Source organism: Panulirus ornatus, chromosome 31, assembly GCF_036320965.1.
Source record: "Panulirus ornatus isolate Po-2019 chromosome 31, ASM3632096v1, whole genome shotgun sequence".
Lineage (NCBI taxonomy): Eukaryota > Metazoa > Arthropoda > Malacostraca > Decapoda > Palinuridae > Panulirus > Panulirus ornatus.
The window spans coordinates 15,350,935-15,370,687 of NC_092254.1; positions in this window are offsets into that span (position 1 = coordinate 15,350,935).

Consider the following 19,753-nt stretch of genomic DNA (forward strand, 5'->3'; position numbering starts at 1 on the left):
ATAGGGGTCCAGATGGTTAATCATCTTTATGAATATCAATCGTAAATCTTTAAGATATGTATATCATACGTCCATAATGAGATCCTCCACGGTGAACAAGGTATAGTATTGTTCCTGCAGACTGCTCCTGCAGAGGGAGATAGTCACACACAAAAAAACTCTTTGACTGTCCACTCGTATATTCATTCAAGTCATGTAACATATCTGCTGCTTATTGATCGCTTTTGACACCGAGTTGCCTGATTATGTATGTAAAGACACACACACACACATCAGAACACATGGATGTATTGATTCAAGGCAGCAGGTTTACTTCCCAGGCAACCGCACGTCCCTGTATGTACATTTGCCTCCTACAGTGATGGGGACTCGGTTCTTGAAACTGATTCCCCCAGGAAGTACACGTCTCTATGCACTTGATCAACCCACTGAAAACGGAATCGATTCTGATCCAAAGATAGATAGTTCTAACGTCCTATGTTTCCAAGTATTGATTTGTGATTCTATGACGAACACATCAAGCTGCAAATAGCCATTTATTATTCTGGTAACGGGTGGGTGAGTTGTGTAGTACAGTGTAGTTCACATGGGATGACTTCCACAGCGGGGAGAGTAAAGGAGTGGGATTAGGCCTTTGATAAATGGTTCTTCTGAGCAATTTTTGCAGTTTTATCGAAACAGAATCATAAGCTGATGATCTTTTTTAGTTGACTCACTATCTCAGATTTGGATCCTTTACAGAGGATATTATTACTTATTACTTATATTATTACTTATTATATACTTATCGTGAGCCAGTGGAAGTCGTATTCGGGAATTCTGATGAATATTCAGCAAATGCCCTGACAGTTCTGAATCAGAATTATACACGACAAATGGAAAATAAATTTTGGTAAAAAAAAAAAAGGGGGAGAGGTCAGGACAAGGGAGAAGCTGACGACTAGTACTAGGAAAAGCAGAAAGAAAGAATTGGCAAAAGGGACTCCTTTTGGGGGATTGGGGGGGGGGGGGGGGGGAGAGAGGCGTGCTGTCATGCCAAACATAAAACCAATCTACCTGCTCTTGACAGACGTACAGTTGGCACACCTCAGGCGTCGTAACTCAGATAGTAAGGGTGACAACTACACTTCTAATCCCCCGCCAGACAGCCTATACTATCCTTGAGACATGTCTTCTGTAAAAAAGGGAATATATATATGTATATATATATATATATATATATATATATATATATATATATATATATATATATATATATATATATGTATATATATATATATATATATATATATATATATATATATATATATATATATATAAGTAGAAATATTGATTAGAAAGTAATGTATCGATAAACAGTAAGCGGGAACACATATTCATACTTGTACAGTATGCAGTCATGGGTCAGTACTGCCACATCGGACCAGTTTTGCTCGGTCACTGGAGGATATTCGTTATGAGTTGGGATCCGGCAGTGAGGATTGAGGGCGGGTGATGAGCATGGCAGATACATTAGTGGCGCTGGTGGCACCACTGAACTACACCTCCCCACCACTCTCTCCACCACCCACCGTCCCCATCACAACTGTCATTTCCAACCGTCCCGTATCATCAGCCACACGTCTGTGCAAGCAACCCTCTCCTCACCCCACCACCACACCGTACTGACTTGACTGCCTCCATCAGTGCCTGCTGGCCCCACCGCCATCCTCACTACCGATCCGTCATCCACATTTCCCTCCCACCAGTTCCTCCTCCAGCATCCCCACCATCAATCCTTCCTCCACCACCCCACAACCAGCACCACCACAGAGCCAGCGTCAGTAGTCGTAAGGTGTGCCTGCTGACTGGGTCAGTGTCGTCTCTCGCCTCTAAACAATGCAGTACTCTACATAGGAATTCGTACCGCAGGATCCATAATACATATTGCTGTCTACTTCACTCTCGTTCCCTGGTACGTGATGTCCACTCCTGCCAGGGAGCGGACTCTCTACTTGCAGTATACTGCATCATACAGACACAGCAATATATACATACATGTATATATATATATATATATATATATATATATATATATATATATATATATATATATATATATATATATATATATATATAGAGAGAGAGAGAGAGAGAGAGAGAGAGAGAGAGAGAGAGAGAGAGTTTGTGTCATCCACCATACAAGAAACACACACACACACACACACACACACACACACACACACACACACACTGGCTTCTTATGATGGACAACAATACCTGTTTTAAACTTATGTGAGGAACATTTAACACAAACGTAAAGATCCTTGAGCCAGAGATGTTGGCCTTAGGACTCAAGTATACTTTATGAAGTATATCAACTGAGCATATCTCACGACAGTGTTTATTCTTATGAAATAAACGGTATAGCATTTGTTTTAGCAGGGGGATGTTGAGTTGTCTGACCCCCAAGACAAGATTATAAGTTAAGGATGATAAAGAATTCTTGAACAACGGAGAGTAAACGAGGCAGACTTTGGTGTTACATGACATTAAGAAGAAAGGTGAAGTGTGTGTGTTGCCACTTCCTGAATAACGGTACAAAGGGCGTACGAGGGCTAACAAACCTTGTTGTACCAGTCCACTGTGCGTTACACATGCCAGAATAACAGTGTTAGGAGCCTTGCTCCTGGTTATGCTCCAGACACCGGAAACACTATACGAAGGATGTCACGAGGCAATGATGATGTTACAGACGTCACGAAGCAATGATGATGTTACAGACGTCACGAGGCGATGATGATGTTACGGACGTCACGAGGCGATGATGTTACGGACGTCACGAGGCGATGATGATGTTACGGACGTCACGAAGTGATGATGATGTTACAGACGTGACGAGGCGATGGTGATGTTACGGACGTCATGAGGCGATGATGTTACGGACGTCACGAGGCGATGATGATGTTACGGACGTCACGAGGCGATGATGATGTTACGGGCGTCTCAAAACATCAGAATATCGGTACAGTAGGTCACACAATACAAAAAGTGTTGCAAACGATAAAGATATGAGAGGCGCTGCGCGTCACAAATGACCAAATTACCATACAAAGGGCGTTAGTGACGCTAGAGTAACAGTAAAAGTGAGATCCACAAACACCTGCATGTCAGTATACGTGATGTCGGAACACCTGCGTCTCATCGTACGAGGCACCACGAACACTTGCTTCTCAGCATAATTAGCGTGGGGGGGGGGGGACTATAAAAACCTGTATATCAGCATAAGGACCGCCTCAGACACCTGCCAATCAGCATAATGGCATGAGACTAAAAGCGTACGTTGTGCCATACAGTCCTGCTTATCAGCCAAAGGGGTTACCACAAACATCAGTATTAAAGCACAAGGTGCCACAAGCGCCTACATCAAGATGAACGACGTCCCACACAGGAGTAACAAGGGGACGCCACAAACGCCGCCATAACACCACAAGTTGTGCCATAAACACTTGGATGTCAGCGTGAGGAGGCACCACCGACATAGTGACCAGCCAGCAGCAGGGACAGCGGCAGGGGAGGGATGGCCCTGACCTGGATTACTACTTCGTCTGGTGTTACCACATTAGGGTAGAAAGTGTGGGCGTCTCTGTTCCTCTTCCCGTGGCCCGCCCCAGACCACCCGGATCACCCTTCTGGGAGGTCTCTGTGCCCGTTAGCAGTGTCATTCACCAGCCTCTCGTCCCCTTCCAAGAGCCACCGTTTCCGTTGTGGTTTCATCAACAGGCACATACATCTGTCCCGTCAAGAGTTTACCTACCCCAGCTTGACATCTTGTAACGTTTTAAACGTTTTCTACCTGATCACTGGCCCTCTATACTGCACGGACATGCTCTTCTCACTTTCAGGAGCCGGTTTGGTAACTACCCCAACCCCACCAGAAAGTTTATGGCACCCCCATCAAGAGATATCTTGAACTCAGATCTGTCATTCATTGGGTTCTTTTCCTTTATTTTGCCTTATCAGGATGACCTCATTCATGGGTCTCCTCTGCACGTTCGTACGTAAATTCTCGTCAGGGAAAGTCTCCCCGCCTCATCTGACGCTACTAGAGCTACTTCGCCTAACTGGGAAAATGATAGGCTTCTCAGAAACCTCTTGTGAACTCCAGTATTATTCTTGTCTCAATGTAGAGGTGTTGTGCCAGAAACTACTTGTACCTTTTCCTCTCTAAGCCTCCAACTTATCCGATTAGGAACACCTTACTGCTCTTAGAGGTGTGCTTGAGTAACGTAAGGATGGTTACTCTCAGTCACTCACACTTGTGTGTGTCAGCACAACCTGTGTATATTTAGTGACTCATGTCTTTTCCTCCATAAACCTTGTAACTTACGCTTTGCTTAGAAGGTCGCGATGGTCCTCCAGAAGTCAGTGTATATCCCTTAGGTGGAAGTATCCATATCATATCTCATTCCCAGGAGATAGTTATGTCCTGTGACAACACCGAGTTCCCTTCAAACGTTAGATGTACCGTAGGGGATCCACAAGGTGAGGTAGGTCTGGCCGCCGTCTAGACGAGAGGCTGGCTGCTCCGGGCGCAATCTGTCCGTTATGAAGGCTTCCCTTTTCTCCCTCTGCCCTACTTGCCCGCTCACTGCTATAACCGTTCTCTCTCTCTCTCTCTCTCTCTCTCTCTCTCTCTCTCTCTCTCTCTCTCTCTCTCTCTCTCTCTCTCTCTCTCTCTCTCTCTCTCTCACACTACGCGCACACACAATCACACACAAACACACACACACATACACACACTTGAGCGAGTTAAGATGACGGGCCACAAACCGCAGTGCCAGGTATTTGCCAGATCACGAGGATGTGCGAACTCTACCTTGCTCATGATGTTGACGACGACCTGCTACATCAAGCTCTGACCACATTGTTGCTCAGTCCTGGCTCAGCCGTTGCTACGGCCCGTCTCATGTTCAAGTCGTTTTGTTCGACGTTTTGTACAGCATCAGTGCTTTCTGAACCGCCATTAGTCGTGGCCTGATTCCTCCTCCACAACCTCATAATCATTCTGATTGCAATTAGCGCTGTGGAAATTACTCTAAAAAAGTGGGATGTTCCCAGTAAATTGAGGTTCACATCCCAGCCCCCTGTGCGGGAACCAGCCAGTGATGGTGACCACATGCTGACGCTGTGCTGAACTAACCCCCCCCCCCCTCTCTCTCTCTCTCTCTCTCTCTCTCTCTCTCTCTTAGAGCCACCACCTTCTCAAACGCGCACATCGGGCCCCCGTACTCCCATGGTTAGTCGTCATGGACATGCTCTGGATCAGGCTCGCATTGGTTTGAATCCTGGGTGCTGTAGTTGGCCCGCAGTCAAAACCAGCTGTTTCTCCTCCCCACATGGCTGGTCAATACGTGGGTACCTGGATTGGACTGGTGTGTGTGTGTGTGTGTGTGTGTGTTTGTGTGTTTGTGTGTGTGTGTGTGTGTGTGTGTGTGTATTATCCCTGGGGGTAGGGGAGAAAGAATACTTCCCACGTATTCCCTGCGTGTCGTAGAAGGCGACTAAAAGGGGAGGGAGCGGGGGGCTGGAAATCCTCCCCTCTCGTTTTTTTTTTCAATTTTCCAATAAAAAGGAACAGAGAAGGGGGCCAGGTGAGGATATTCCCTTAAAGGCCTAGTCCTCTGTTCTTAACGCTGCTTCGCTAACGCGCAAATGGCGAATGGTGTGAAAACACACACACACACACACACACACACACACACACACACACACACACATATATATATATATATATATATATATATATATATATATATATATATGTATATATATATATATGAGTGGAGGAAGGCGAGGGTACCAGCACACTGGCAGTAGAGTGACGGTTTAAGCCACACGTGACCTGATTCCCTCCTATTCGTTACCACTTGTGTCTTGTATACATTTTTATGAATAGTTGGGTGTTTACCAGGCGTACTGTTTAGAATGATAAAACACTGGAGGTTAATGTCTTGATACTGACATTCTGCTAAGATAAAGTAGGTTCTGAGACAGAGGCATTTGTGCGTGGAACACGGATTGCCTCATTAAGGGTTAACATAGCTGAGGCATTGAATGAAATGTTTGAAGAGATGTTCATCAGGAGTTGAAGGTTGTGTTCACAGTACTACCGTCAGCAAACCCTCCAGCCAGTATCGATGAGTTGTTTTACTGTAGACGAGGCCTACCAGTGGAATTAGTACATTCGTCGAGTGTAGCCTCTGAGACGTCCTTTGCAGTAGTGTTCCAGGAGGAGTTAGTGACTGTCACATGACCAAAACCTGTTGAAGATGACGGAATGTTCTCACCAGAGAGGCGACACTGACGCTCCTTCAGTTGGATATTGACTCTTCCTTGTTGTATATATTGACGATTATTGAGACTGTGGTGATGGCATGGCCTTAATTTTTCAAGCATAACAAAAATCTTGTTTAAATCTAATTTTTCTCTTTGTCGTCAGTGTTCTTTATGTCCATCATTACTGTATGCTGTGTTGCCCAGGATGTCTTTGGATAGCTGACATGTTGCAGGAAGTAACACAGTGCACAGATGTTTCTTTGCCAGAGCACTTTATTCTTGAAATGATCCATCACCATATAAAGATTGCTGGTGATACTACAGAAAAGCGCTTGCTTTAGTGTTAATATGTGGTCGCTGTTTTTCATATGTTACAATAAGAGTTAAGGCTTCGAAGGTACATGACGAAGGATGATGATAAATTTGGAATACCCGAGCCTCCAGGAACATGATAGGTGCATGACAACGGATGACGATATGCTTGTGGAACCACAGCCTCCAAGGACATGGTTATCAGAGAGCGGAGGCTTGTACATGTTCCTATATGTCTTTATGTGTTAAATGTTGATATCAAAAGCTTGTTGCCTTCCTGCACAGCAGGCCTTAGTTTCTCTGCGGATTTTACCATAAATGACGTTTTGTTTCCTTTTTTGGTGCTGTAAGACACACTGCTGCTCTTTTTTTTTCGGAGCTTACCCAAACACAGTGTTTATTAAAGGAACTGTCGTTGAGTCGAGTTCAAATGGATTTTGGTACTGGCTCAGCAGCACACATCTCCACATCGGAGGACCTTTCTTCCCAGTCTCAAGCTGTGCAGATACTGGTGAGTTTGCGACTTTTGATGATGCGAAACGCATCAGAGTCAACACCTAGAAGTATGAACCTGAGACATGGCTTGTAAGAAATCAGCCAAGCAGAGCCTCTCCATGTGTAGTAAAGACAGTGACACCCTCATGACCTTTAGCTTCACGGTTCACTGTCTGTTCTGGTACCTGGTCAGTCGGAACGCAATTGCCTGAAGGATCGACGGACTACAAATCCCGCATTGCAGAATTATTTACAGGCAACGGGTTGCTGCTCATGTATACAAAAGATACAAACTCGATATATCTGTTCCTCCCAGAAAGGGCAAAGTTTGGTGTACTTTCACTGGCAGCGTTGTGGTGCAGCTCAGAATCTATAAAGGCGGTATATTATCAGCACTGAGAGCATGGGAGGGGCAGGCAGCCTCGTGAAACTGTCCCCAGATATAAAAAGTCGCTGACTACATCCTGCCAGCAGACTGAACCCTCTTTGCCGCTTTTGCCACCAGGAAACATGTAGCTGGTCAGTGTTCTCGTTCGAGAGGTGCATGTCATATGTTTAGGAAGTTGTACTGATGGTGATTTTAGTCATCGTATTATGATGACGTCCATCCAGTGTAAACATCGCCTCTCCCACCGCGACGGTGGGGATATGACGCAGATAAGGGTTGCTGGACGAGTTTGATTTCTCTTGTTAGTTCTGGTCAGGTGCTTGCCTGGTAACACGAGTTGTGGCTTCACCACAGACATCTATCACTGAGAGTGACAGTAAATGACCACTGTCTCCACATATCTTACTAGTGGACACTATGTAGAAACGTACGCCTCTAGTGTTGGAGTTATCCCCCCACCCCCTCCGCGGGCGTTTGGTTCGTTCACAGTATTTGCTGTAGCTTGCAGTATAACTGCCAAGTCAACATCAGCTAGAATATGATCCTGCTTAAGTCCCACGGTCTCTGCTGCAGGCTGTAGCACAGATGACTGTGCAGTAGCCAGTGTGTCGGTGAGACATGTATTAAGGGAAGGTATGTGATGCTTGTAACAGTCGTAGTACAAGATCCTCGCCATGTAAAGAAAGATCTTAGTCCTCCTGCTGGTGAACTTTGCCTCCTCCCATATGGAGTCTTTTGACTTGCATTCGTAATTGTGTGTCCTTGTGTAGGAGAGAGATCTCACGACCTACCTAACGTTTCGGTCTGTTATGTAGCTTGATGCTCTGATGGGAGAAGCTACTCTTGTATATGCTCTATGCTTCTCAGTGCCTCGTTTGTTTGACGTGGAGTGCATGTTTCATCATTAGCCGGGATTCCGCATCTTCAGTACGGCACGACAGACATGCATGGGATGTGGTTCACCTTTTTAGTGCATTTTCTTAGTGGTCCGAGTTGTCGAATGCAGAATAAACAGATGTATTGGTGTCCTTACCTCCCGGTGGACATACACATGTCATCCTCTTAGATCTGATCCTGAACAAAGGGTCCTCAGATCTTCATACAATACATTCTGGCTGAGAATGCGAAGCACATCACTGAGCTATTCTTGCTCACATTGTGACACTCTGGTAAAACAAGCTCCACTGTCAGTGTTGCTTTTGTAAGATAGTGAGAGAATTGATGAGAGAGAGAGAGAGAGAGAGAGAGAGAGAGAGAGAGAGAGAGAGAGAGAGAGTATTGACATTATTGTTTCCATAATATACGCTTCTCACAAGGCACTGATACTGCCAATGGTCACGCTGGTTAGCAGGTATTTTAGTGCTACTGTACAATGGACTCGTAAGGCATCCGGAAGAAAACTTTCCGCAATGAACTACACGCACGAAGGATTCTGGCAAGTCCTTTGTCCACCACCTTCCTCTTCAGTATACCTGTGCAACCCTGTAGGGTTTCAAAGCTTCATTAATGACTGCTGGATTGTCTGTTTTGTAACTTCAGATAAGCTGGATCTGGTTGCTCTTGCTCATTCAGTTTAGCTTGTAAGTTAGCTACTTGCGTCAGAGTTTATTCAGCGTTCATTACAGTGATAGTCTGACCAAGCAATAATAAGTGATAAACCAGGAGATGATATTTATAGCCGCTACAGAAGTTTGAAGACTTCCATTAATAGAAATGGTTGTCATGTCTTACAGACCAGTGATGAATAAGGTCAGGCGTCACAGTAGGCTGCAGGGGGCCATATGGACCTAAAGCCTGCTGATTCCAACAGCTTGGTCGACCAAAGACCCAACCCATTAATCTGGGCTCAGTTTTGGGGATAGAGGAACCCCCGAAGACTTCACCAGGTGTTCACCTAGTAGCCAATCAACTGCGTAGGAACATCTGGACTTGTCTAGCTGCTCCATATCTGTAAACAAGATTATGGGATGTCCTGTCATAAGCTAATTTCCACCTGTTTGGGTGACCGTGTACTACAATAGCATCAGTAAGACCTATGAAGACTTGCGTTTAATGAAAAAAATTATCAGGATAAGAGACCTTAGAGGCGTATCATATCATGATGTCCATCTCTCCACAGCTGCCTTGGTTATCTCTGAACATGTCTCTCGTGCTGATGTTGATGTCAGTTTTCTCCTACACAGGAATTTTTAAAAGGCCATTTTAAACTTCTTTAGAAGCATGACAAATGACGCAGTGATCTTTACTAATGAGGATCTTTGTTCAGTCTTCGTCAGGCCCTTGGGAAATTTAGATAGGGATGGTGAGGCACTGTAGACTGTGAGACCGCATTATGTTTTTTGTGGAAGACCAGATTTGTTTTATTAGTACATATGCCTTGTCGAGTGACACACACACACACACACACACACACACACCGTACTGGGAATTTCGTTAGTGGCCAGCTGTGTTGATGAAACTTCATGTGGCTGAGCTCAGCTGCAGCCAGGACAGGCTGGCGACCATCTGCTGTTGGATTCGATAGAGCAGGACTACCTTAGCATCGGAAGTACGGTGTTGTCCTATTAGCATTCGACTCCTGCATAGAATCGCGCACTTCAAGAATTTGTTTTGTTGAAGTAGTTCATTTACAACTTGGGGAAGAAAACGTTTCTGACCGGTGAACACATACATCAAGTAACCAGTCTTTAGTTAGAATTTCAGTCAGATTTCAGTTAAAGGTCATAAAGGATCGGGGTCTCTCTTCTTGTTCCTTGTACAGTGACCGGCACACGACTTGGTGATTTTATTTCTTTGATGAGAATGTTTGCGATCGCGAAAAGAGGTCCTCTTCGAGGCCAGACTTTGAATGAAAAACGGTGAGAAAAAAAGAAGTGGAGAGAGAGAGAGAGAGAGAGAGAGAGAGAGAGAGAGAGAGAGAGAGAGAGAGAGAGAGAGAGAGAGAGAGAGAGAGAGCATCGGTTTCTAAATAGAATATACAGAATATTCTTTCACCATAAAACCACTTTCATCTATCTTCAGTTGACTTTACGTTGATATCTGAATATAAATTCCATTTTTTTCTATCTTGGAAGGTGTCGTTGAACTTTTTGATCGTCGCTCTTGATCAAGCAAGCTCTAGGAGAAATATTACCGGTTCGTTTGTTCGTTTCAGAAATAAAACTAGCAACATCATGATTTCAGGAGCACTACTGTAGATCGGCGCTGGGAATGCCTTCCTAATGAGCATCAACAGTTTCAGTCTGAGTAATAAGATAGACTTTGTTTACTGGAGGGTGTTGAGTTTGTAAACTTGTACTTTTTTCTGTAAAATTGTCTGCTAAGATTATAATGCGTATCATAGGTCCATGTGGTTTTGATGAACGTTTGGCAATGACATACTTTCCTTGTAGACTACTGGGGTCACTAGACAGTCATGGTGACTATCATTATTATTCTTTTCTGTAGTAGATTTGGGTTAACTTTCACGTGAAGCAGACTGGGCCAACATTTTTGATAATTCTTCTAAGCCATTCTCTCCCACACCTCTCCCTAGACCTCATAGCCTTCTGATTAAGGGGCTCTTCCCCTTCTATCCCCTCTTCCCCATACATCCTTGGCCCCGCAGTTCCAAATAGTAATGGGTCGGGACTTCTCCAGTGGGTATGTACATCTCATCCTCTTAGATAGGATCCATAACGGGGGAGGGACGAAGTCCCAAGGCGTTGTGGAATTAGATGAGACATAAGGAGGGAAGGTCCTCTCTGATCATGGGTCTGCAAGGCCAGGGACGATATGGGAGATCAAAGCCCGTCTCACTTCACCCCCAGGGCAGGCTCCTCTCGAGTCCTAAATCCATGTGTTGTGAGCTGGGTATCTAGAGCCGGCTGCCCACGTTCTCCTGTTCTGAGTGACCCATTCATAAAAAGGGAGGAGACGAGGCGAAAAAGGAGTTATGTGAGGACTACCCCACCACCTTCCCTCATCTTCCTTTCAGAATAATGTCACCACTGAAAATTATGGACTCGGTAGGTTCGTTAAGTTCTAGATCAGGAATAAGGATGCTGTTAAAGTGCCTTAGCATTCAGTCTCGTCACAGACATCATGTGTTTATGTATCACTCTTTCCCAAGCACTACCATGAGACCCCAAGAAAAAGAAATGACATATGAGGAAGGCATTCAAGCCGCAGCCACAAATAGTTTGACTGTGTAATTTTGTCTCTTACCGACCTGTACGAACGTCTGAGATTTGAATAAGGTTCACACACACACACACACACACACACACACACACACACACACACACACACACACTACGGGCCTACGTCATTCCTGTCTGTAAGACAAGAGACCGGAGGAGGCACTGAACCAGAGACCAGTCTTCCTAGCAAGTGTGGTCTGTAAGATTCTGGAAATCATAATTAGAAAGCAGGTAGATGAATTTCACAGAGGGGAAACTACGTGTGTGAGAGGCAACACAGTTTAAGGAAAAGGAGGTCATGGGTAACGAACCCATAAATTTCAAAGAGAAACTGAGCTTTGTCTTAGGCAAAAGGGAAGTTTGGGTGGAATTCTTGTATGTTATGGCTACTATACCGCGTAGGAGGTTGGCTGAGAAGCTAACTAGATGGACAGATTATAGTGGAAGGGGACATAGGCCGCGTGTCGGATGAGCCCTCTCGAAATGAGTGGAGGTCACTAATGGAATACCGCAGTTCTCTTATGGGACCACTGCTCTTCTGATTCTATGTGCATGACTTGCCAGAAGGTAATGATGTTTGCAGATGATGCAAAGGTCATGAGCGAAGTGAACAGTCAGGAGGGTTGCATTAACTTTCAGTTAACAGTTGGCCTGATACATAGTGAATGAATTTCAAACCGAATAGATGTAAAGTAAAATGGATGGGACACAGTGAAAGAATAGTCTAGCAGGGGATAAGCTTCAGGATTCTGTGTGGGCGAGAGAACTGGGAGATGACAGTCGCTTTAGTCCCGCATTAGGAGAATAGTAAGGGAGACAACCGTCTCTTAATAAACTTCAGAATAGCTTTCAAGTATATGGGTAAGGAAATATTTAACAAGCTGTTCATACCATACATAAGGCAAAACTAGACTATGCTGCTCAAGTTTGGTCACCACACATAAGAAACGCAGAGAACGGATAGAGAAGATCCAGGTGAGGGCAATAAAAATAGTCCCAAAATTAAGAAAGCTGAGTTACAGGGAAAGGCTAGAGCCCTTGAATTTGTCCACCATGGAAGAGAGTAGAGTAAGGGGTAAACTGATCACAACATTTAAGTTTTTTCAGCCAGGTGGAATGATATTGACAGTAAATAGATCCTCGAGAGATGTAGGGATATAACAACCAGGAGAAGTAATGTGAAATTAAGCAAGAAACTTAAGAAAAGATGAAAAGAAGTATTTTTATTGTATGAGGGTGGTAGATCAATTGAATAAACTGAATGGGGATGTGGTAAATGTGGACAGCATACAGTTTAAAAGGCTGCACGACAGTAGACAATGTTCAAGAGATGGGGCCCCACGAGCGTAAAACTTCCTCCTCGTACAGAGCAGATACACACACACACACACACACACACACACACACACACACACACACACACACACACAGCTGTGCAGACAAAGGAAACTTATTATATAAAACAACTCCGTGGCGTCCTTATACAGGAAGATCCAAACTGTTCAACCTCTCCAGCCAACTCCTTTGTGCTTGTCACGCCCTTAACAACACGCAAGTTAAACTTCCGTTCCCACAATTTCCTCGACCTATCTCTTGACCTTGGAAAAGAGGTGGGCATGAGTAATAAAGAGTGAGTGAAGCGCTAACCACTTCATCACCTTCTATCACCAGCGAGTTACTCTGTGCATGTTAGTACTGCAGTGGTCCATATTTGTCGAGGGGCGAGGGAAGCATGTTGCGTGAAGAGCCTGTTGTTTAAAGATGACGCATGTATTTTGTGCGTTATTTCTGACTAATAAATAGTCGACTCGTGTGATCATATGGTCGACTCCCACTACCATAGTCCACTTACATACACTCACGAAACTTCCTCAACCCACTGAAATACCTCGACTCTACAAAACCAACTCAAACCAGAGTTATTTAGACGAATTTACGGGTCAAGAGCAGGAAGGTGTGTTAGCTGGGCCAGCTGTCTCCGTGGGAGTCACATAACTGCCGCCACCACAGCTGTCGGCGATTTGGGTTAGTTTGAGCCCACGAGTTCCTCTCTCCCTCCCTCCCTTCCTCCTTTCCCCCAGTAGCGCTTGCTCTCCACTGTGTGAATGGAAGCGAAGTGGTATTTTTGTCTAGCGAGTGTGTGAATGGAGTCAAGTGGTCTTTCTCTCTGCCCTTGTGAGTGTGTGTGGATGGAATCAAGAGGTATTACTGGTCGTCTCATGACCGTGGCTAAACTCAAGTGGTCTTTCTTTTAACCCCGTGAGTGTTAGGATGGAGTAAGTAGGTGTCTGTTAAGCGTGCGGATGGATTCAATTGGGTCTTTGTTGCTCATGTATGTGTGATGATGAAGTCAAGAGATCCTGAAAAGACAAGGAGGAATGACTTCAGATCTGTAGCAGGTTGGGTGTTGGCCTTTTTTTTTTATTACGTAACAGATTACTGGACCTCAGGCGTTACTACTTCCCTGCATCATCAACACTTAAACGAAATCCTCATATGTCATCATTCCAGTAACATGTTCTCGTGATCACTCGAGTCACACGAATCCCATAACCCTCACTAATATTCTTCAAATTTGGAAGTAGATAGTGGAAAGAGTAAAGATTTGAAGACTGATGAAACCAACAGATACAGAAACTTCAGACTGAAGATAACGCAGCCCATTGCATCTATCCTGAAGGCTCTCTCAAATCCGCCACTAGGAGGGCAGGTAGTGCTGCCATTGTGATCCAGCCCAACGGGAATGGATCAGAGAATAATCTTGGAATAAACAGTTGGGTACCAACCAACGGAACACTGAACTATCCCATACAGCGGGAGGTGATGCAGACTCCGCAAGAGTGCATCACTGTGACCCTGGGTGTCAGGTCCGTACCCTGAGTGCTTGTTGATAATGAAACTCTCACGTTGTCTCCGTTATCAACAACGTTCTTCTCTGTACTTCCTCGTTCATCCATTCCTCTTCTTAATGTGGTGATATGTATTGCTAACGTTTCAGCCATTTGGTTCCATAAATTATTTCCCTTCTGGCGGCAGTAAGGTAGGACCAGAGAGCCTCTAAGTATAAACAAAGGATGCTGAAGCTCTCAGTAAAATAACACGGATCATCATCTTGTTTTCTTCTTTTTTTTTAGAGAAGATGGGAAGGGGTTGGACAAGGGAAGGTGAAGTTTTGAAAGGTAAGAGAGAGTTAAAGAATATGTTTAGATGTATGATGTAGGTTTTCCTGTTATGGTGGTGTGGAAAAGTATTCTGGAAACGTGTTTCGTATACCTTATCCACATACCCCCGGCAGATTCGGGATGCGTAATTAATGATGTGAGGATGGCCGCTGTAGATGTTTGTGAGAAAGAAAAATGATTTAATTGGCCACAGCGGCTGTAAATGAAGCCACGAACAAAGTTTACGGTTTGAAAAGAAATGACGTCATTATATAAGTTTTTTTCTTTATTCGTTTAGTATTAATATTAATGACGTAATATGATCCCGTCATCGATGTACGGGACCTGCTCGAACACTCTGAGCCTCTCCTTCCCACATACTGAGCAGGAGGATAAAGAACTTCATGATGTAACCCAGGCTCCTCCCCTTCCACCCACCCACCCACCACCACACGTAATGAGGGAGAGGCTCAAGGGGTACACACACACACTCACACACACACACACACACACACACACACACACACACACACACACACACACACACACACGCGCGCGCGCGCGCGCGAAAGTACACCCTGAGTTACAACTTGACCCGGAAAGACTAAGGTGTTGTGCTCCAGGATCTGAGGGGTACAGAACTCAGTGTGAAAGATGATGGAGGACCCGAGGGGCACGGAACTCACCACGAGAGGTGGTGCAAAACTTGAGAGGCAACGGAACTCACGGTGAGATGTGGTGCAAGACCTAAGGGGCACGGAACTCCCGGTGAGATGTGGTGCAAGACCTGAAGGGAGTGGAACTCACAGATAGAGGTGATGGAAAATCTGAGGCGCAGGGAATTCCTGTGAGAAGTGGTGCGAGACCTGAGGAGCACTGAACTCACAGATAGTGTAAGACCTGAGGGGCAGGGAACTCACCGTGAGATATGGTGCAAGACCTTAGACACTTGGCGTGCGAGCTAAGAAATGAAAGGAGCTCGTGTCGGCCTCTATCTGCGGTAGAGTGGCAGAAACTAGAGAATTTACAGCCATTTGTCGAGGTCCCTGTCTGTACGGTGGCAACACCACTGATCACGTAGCTGACTGTACGCGGAGGCACATAATTACCGCCATTTTACGCCAGGTAACTTGACGTAATATGGCGTAACACCGCGCTACAGAGAAAGCATCGCGTTACGGAACAGTAGATAACACAGAAATCCAGAACAAAATAGACTATGCCAATATATCACAAAATACCGCATAATATCGGGTGTCCATGAACTGCGTTCACTATTTCATACCGTTACAGAAAATGAATGAAATCAGAGACAGTGATGCGGTTTGCAGCATGTGAAAAAAAAATATATATATATATATATATCTAAAAGTTTAAGTCTGTCAGTTTAAATCCGTTTGTGTGCCCTATACCGCATGTAACACATCGAGTCGGTATTCCCTTTCAGTCCAGATGAGGTCAGTTAACTTATGTATGTATTTGGATAAATCACTATTTCATGTGCATATCCACTCCCCCTGTGCCACAGTGTAGTGGTGTTGACTCTGTTTTTATTTTTTTTTATTTCTGTGCGGCCGAACGCGTACTTACTCTTCTGATCACGTCTTTACTTACCACCACCCTCTTATTCAGGGGTCTACCAACCTCCTGCTAGAAAATCTTCTTCAAACCAACTTTCTTAGGTGTTTACGATCCTCTGTCAATACTTATCTTATTCGAATGACTTACACAAGTACCTATAATCTGACTTATGAATAATTACAGTAATGGCCATCTACCTGATTATCTCTCAGTGATTGAATCTGCCAATCTTCTTGCACCGCTATCTACTTCCCTATCTACCTTACTACCCATCTACTTACATCCTGATCATAACTTTCCCATGAGTTTACACACTCTTCTGTTCTGTTTATCCGCTCACCTGTGTACATAACCCCTTGCCTTCAAATCAGTCGACCTACCAATTTGTCTATCGGCCTCACCTTACCTCCCTCCCTCCCTCGCTCCCCAGCTTCCCTTCCCTGTTGCAGGACTTGGCCGTGAGTAACCTCTAGATAACAGATGGTGACATAACTACTACTGGGAAAGCTGCCACCTTGCAAGAACCTCTTGTTCCAGACCAGCCATATCTTCACCTAGTAGGAGAGCAATTAGATGCCTAACCTAACCTGTGTTGGTCGATGCTGATGTATGTATGTGTGTGTGGGGGGGGAGGTTGTCTGAGCTTAATGAGCACCTAATTAATGGTACTGATGTATATGATTTGTTAAGGGTAATGTGCTACAGTAATTGCCTGAGTTCGTTTAAACTTGAATGTCAATTGCTAATCTTGTACAGAGCACCAATCAAGTGCTGCAGAAAACACGAGGTAAGTAGCATAAATGTTGGGGCCAGCGATCGTTCTGCATGCTACCGGCTGTTACAAGGAAGGTACAACAATGAAAAGACCCTTATAATAACACTCCGTCCTGTTTCCACTCCTGCACTTTCCATAACCACCCATCCCTCACCTCTCCTTCCTATACCCATTCTCAACTCTCCATCTTCACCCTCTTGTTCCTCACCCTTTATTTTACCTCTCCTTTTTCATTAATCCTTCATCTTTTCTCCATCGTCTCCATTATTTCTTGATCCACCTCCACCTTATCATCTCTTCACTGGCAAGTTGTAGCCAGTGCCCGGATCATCCGTAGACATGTCCACACAGATGACATCAGATGTTGCCACATCATCCTTTCCTCCCATTACCTCATCACGTATTCCCACCCCACCAGTCCCCTCCCTTCACTCCCTCCCCATCCGGCAGAGAGCAATATGACGCTGGAGGCGCTCGTAAAACCCCGCGACGGTGGCTCACCTGATGAAAATACTAATAAGCCTTCTGTAGCAGATGTTGGTGCGGAACTTGTAAACAAAGACAAACATACGCATGTGTTCTTGAAGGAGGTAGGTAGGGAAAACACACACACACACACACACACACACACACACACACACACACACACACACACACAAACAAACACATGGCGTAAGCTGATGTATATATATATATATATATATATATATATATATATATATATATATATATATATATATATATATACATATATATTTTTTTATTTTTGCTTTGTCGCTGTCTCCCGCGTTTGCGAGGTAGCGCAAGGAAACAGACGAAAGAAATGGCCCAACCCCCCCCCCCCATACACATGTACATACACACGTCCACACACGCAAATATACATACCTACACAGCTTTCCATGGTTTACCCCAGACGCTTCACATGCCTTGCTTCAATCCACTGACAGCACGTCAACCCCTGTATACCACATCGACTCCAATTCACTCTATTTCTTGCCCTCCTTTCACCCTCCTGCATGTTCAGGCCCCGATCACACAAAATCTTTTTCACTCCATCTTTCCACCTCCAATTTGGTCTCCCTCTTCTCCTCGTTCCCTCCACCTCCGACACATATATCCTCTTGGTCAATCTCTCCTCACTCATTCTCTCCATGTGCCCAAACCATTTCAAAACACCCTCTTCTGCTCTCTCAACCACGCTCTTTTTATTTTCCACACATCTCTCTTACCCTTACGTTACTTACTCGATCAAACCACCTCACACCACACATTGTCCTCAAACATCTCATTTCCAGCACATCCATCCTCCTGCGCACATCTCTATCCATAGCCCACGCCTCGCAACCATACAACATTGTTGGAACCACTATTCCCTCAAACATACCCATTTTTGCTTTCCGAGATAATGTTCTCGACTTCCACACATTTTTCAAGGCTCCCAAAATTTTCGCCCCCTCCCCCACCCTATGATCCACTTCCGCTTCCATGGTTCCATCCGCTGACAGATCCACTCCCAGATATCTAAAACACTTCACTTCCTCCAGTTTTTCTCCATTCAAACTCACCTCCCAATTGACTTGACCCTCACCCCTACTGTACCTAATAACCTTGCTCTTATTCACATTTACTCTCAACTTTCTTCTTCCACACACTTTACCAAACTCAGTCACCAGCTTCTGCAGTTTCTCACATGAATCAGCCACCAGCGCTGTATCATCAGCGAACAACAACTGACTCACTTCCCAAGCTCTCTCATCCCCAACAGACTTCATACTTGCCCCTCTTTCCAGGACTCTTGCATTTACCTCCCTTACAACCCCATCCATAAACAAATTAAACAACCATGGAGACATCACACACCCCTGCCGCAAACCTACATTCACTGAGAACCAATCACTTTCCTCTCTTCCTACACGTACACATGCCTTACATCCTCGATAAAAACTTTTCACTGCTTCTAACAACTTGCCTCCCACACCATATATTCTTAATACCTTCCACAGAGCATCTCTATCAACTCTATCATATGCCTTCTCCAGATCCATAAATGCTACATACAAATCCATTTGCTTTTCTAAGTATTTCTCACATACATTCTTCAAAGCAAACACCTGATCCACACATCCTCTACCACTTCTGAAACCGCACTGCTCTTCCCCAATCTGATGCTCTGTACATGCCTTCACCCTCTCAATCAATACCCTCCCATATAATTTACCAGGAATACTCAACAAACTTATACCTCTGTAATTTGAGCACTCACTCTTATCCCCTTTGCCTTTGTACAATGGCACTATGCACGCATTCCGCCAATCCTCAGGCACCTCACCATGAGTCATACATACATTAAATAACCTTACCATCCAGTCAACAATACAGTCACCCCCTTTCTTAATAAATTCCACTGCAATACCATCCAAACCTGCTGCCTTGCCGGCTTTCATCTTCCGCAAAGCTTTTACTACCTCTTCTCTGTTTACCAAATCATTTTCCCTAACCCTCTCACTTTGCACACCACCTCGACCAAAACACCCTATAT